The following is a 3,073-nucleotide window of genomic DNA, read 5'->3' as shown; positions in this document are numbered from 1 at the left end:
TACAGCCCTAGAAGTGCTATTACTGTGTCAAAGGGTATGCACATTTTTATAACTCTTTGAGCATAGTTCCCAATTGCTCTCCAAAATGGTTGGATCATTTCACAACTCCACCAACAATGCATTAATGTTCCAATTTTCCCACGTCTTCTCCAACATTTATCATTTTCCTGTTTTGTCATGTTGGCCAATCTGATAGGTGTGATATGGTATCTCAAAGTTGTTTTGATTTGCATTTCTTTAATCAATAGTGATTTAGAGCATTTTTTCATATGACTATAGATGGCTTTAATTTCTTCATCTGAGAACTGTCTGTTCATATCCTTTGACCATTTATCAACTGGAGAATGACTTGCATTCTTATAAATTTGACTTAATTCTCCACATATTTTAGAAATGAGGCCCTTATCAGAGAGACTGGTTGTAAAAATTCTTTCCCAATTTTCTACTTTCCTTCTAATCTTGGTTGCATTGGCTTTGTTTGTGCAAAAACTTTTCAATTTAATGTAATCAAAGTTATCCATTTTGCATTTCGTAACAGTGATTCATTTTCAAACTTTTGGAAAGACATGGATTCCTATTACAAAAGCTTATTAGCAGAGGTAGTATGCTCCCAAAAGGGCATAGTTTAAACAGATTATTGAAATCGGAAGATGGAGTTGTTATATTTTTGACTGAGCAGAAATCCAATTTTGTCCATTTTTTTCATAATGACTTACAGCTTTCAAAACTGTTATTTGTCAGATATTAAAAAAACATTTAAATGTGTCGCTTAAACGAAAAAAAAATTGTAACATTTATGTTAAAAGATAAAATTGAAAGTTTTACTAAAAAGTTAGCATATGGAAGAATAGGATGGCAAATGGTTCTTTGGAAATGTTTATAGCTACAGTTGATTTTATAATTGAAAGTAACCTTCCCCAAAGATTTAATTTTAAGAGTTATAATTGATTATCTGAAGTACCTGGAGACAGTTTCAGAAATACTTCCCTTCAAATTTTGATTCTAAAACAGAAAGTTGGGTTCATAAATCATACTCAGTTGAAATTTAAAAAAAATCAGTCATCTGCCATTCAAGAAGAATTTGCCAAGTTAATCAAGTGACACAGGATTAAAACTTGAGTTTCCTAAAAAATAACTAAATGAATTTTGGCTTGGGATTAGAACAGAATTTCCAATAATTTCTGAAATAGCCCTAAACATCCTTTTGCCATTTTGTACTATGTATTTATGCGAAGTGGTGTTCTCAGCACTGATGATTATAAAATCAAAATATAACTCTGAAACTCGGAAAAATGTTGAAGATGCTCTACATCCTGCAGTATCAAATATTCAGCCAAGATTTAATTCTTTATGTAAAAATAAATAAGCATATCTATCTCATTAGTATGCAAATTTGCTCTCATCGTTAATAAATGATAAGATTATATGTATACCAGTTGTTTTAAAATAAATTTCTTAATGATTTATTATCAGTAAATGTTTGATTTGTATATATCCCTGCATATCTAGGGTCACGTAAAAATTTCTCAAGCAAAAAGGGGTGGAGAGTAGAAAAAGTTTAAGAAGACCTATATTAGGGTATATAGAATAAACATTAAGAGAATAATTACAAGTAAATACAAAATAGTTCGATATATACAGGAGAGTTTGAGAGGAGGGCACTAGTCCCATACAAAGTGGTGGGAGAAGAAGAGATAAATAATGATGGCCTTCAGTCATCAGTGTTAGGGCTATTGCTATAGGAAAGAGCTGAATTAAAAAAGAGAAGGAATAAAGATAACCCCTCCTGTAAGGGCCCAGGCTTCCATACAGGTAAGCAATATATTGGCTTTCTCTATCCCTAACCAAGAGGAATCCAGTTAACCAGGCCTACCAAATTCATCTCAAGTCAAGAGTTGTTAGATGTTAGTTGTTAGGTCTCATTTTCTTTCAGATTTCTCATAACCAGCTCTGAGTTGACTGCTTCTTCCCAAGAAGCAACTTTGAAGGTCAGTCAGTCAGTCAATAAGCATTTATTAAGCACCTAGTAGGTGTTAGGCATTGTAGTAAGTATGGGAGATACAAAGAAAGGCCAAAGATAATCTCTATCCTCAAGGAGCTTACAATCTAACCAGGAGACAACATTGCATTGTTTAGAGTTCTTAAGGCCTTCAAATTTGTTTTTCCTTACTATGCTCATTTTATTGAATAAATCATTCTCCTAGTTCTGCTCACCTTACTCTATCAGCTCATTTAAGTCTTCCCAGGTATCTTTGAAATTGTCCCTTTTTTCTTACAGTATTATAATATTCCATTAATTCATGTACCATCATTTGTTCAGCCATTCCCCAAGTGAGGGGCAACCCTTTAGTTTACAATTCTTTGGCATGATAAAAAGAATTGCTATAAATATTTTTGTACATATGGGTCCCTTTTCTCTGTCTTTGTTAGCTTTGGAGCATATTTCCCCCCCTTTCCTTCTGTCTCTCTCACATTGCATTTTGAGTTTCCAGCTGTCTCCCTCCCTCTCTCCCAATCCCCACACTAGAGAAGGCCAACATTTCACACACACACACACACACACACACACACACACACACACACACGTGAAACCATGCAGTACATACTTCCATATATCAATTCTTTTTCTGGAGGTGGATAGCATCTTCCTTCATAGGTTCCTTTGCAGTTGATTTGAATATTCATATTATTCAGAACAGCTTAGTCATTCAGTCTTGTTCTATATTCTGTGATGCCCTCTTTTTGGGATCAGAAGGGAAGATCAGTTTCTGGTCAGATTCAGGCTGAGGTGAGCTTTCTTCTGTTGAAATCACATTGAAGTCCCCCTATACCTACAGGCACCTGCAGGCTTTTGGGAAATTCACCTTAAGCCTTCATCCGCTTGTGGGGGAGATAAAGCTGTCCTTTATTTGGGTGCTAACCTGTCCCAAAGCTCTGGAAATGCTGGTACTAAAGTACCTGAGCTGGATAGTTCCCTCTGACCATAACCCTTAAGTCACTAAAGGAGATGGTGCCTTCCGGCCAAAGTCCCCAGATCACCAGGAGGGAATAGCCTGAACACCACTTGTTTTTT

This window comes from Phascolarctos cinereus, unplaced genomic scaffold (assembly GCF_003287225.1).
Source record: "Phascolarctos cinereus isolate Bilbo 61053 unplaced genomic scaffold, phaCin_HiC Scaffold_4;HRSCAF=312, whole genome shotgun sequence".
Classification (NCBI taxonomy): Eukaryota; Metazoa; Chordata; class Mammalia; order Diprotodontia; family Phascolarctidae; genus Phascolarctos; species Phascolarctos cinereus.
The sequence above is the reverse complement of the archived record's forward strand: the minus strand, read 5'-3'. Positions refer to the sequence as shown.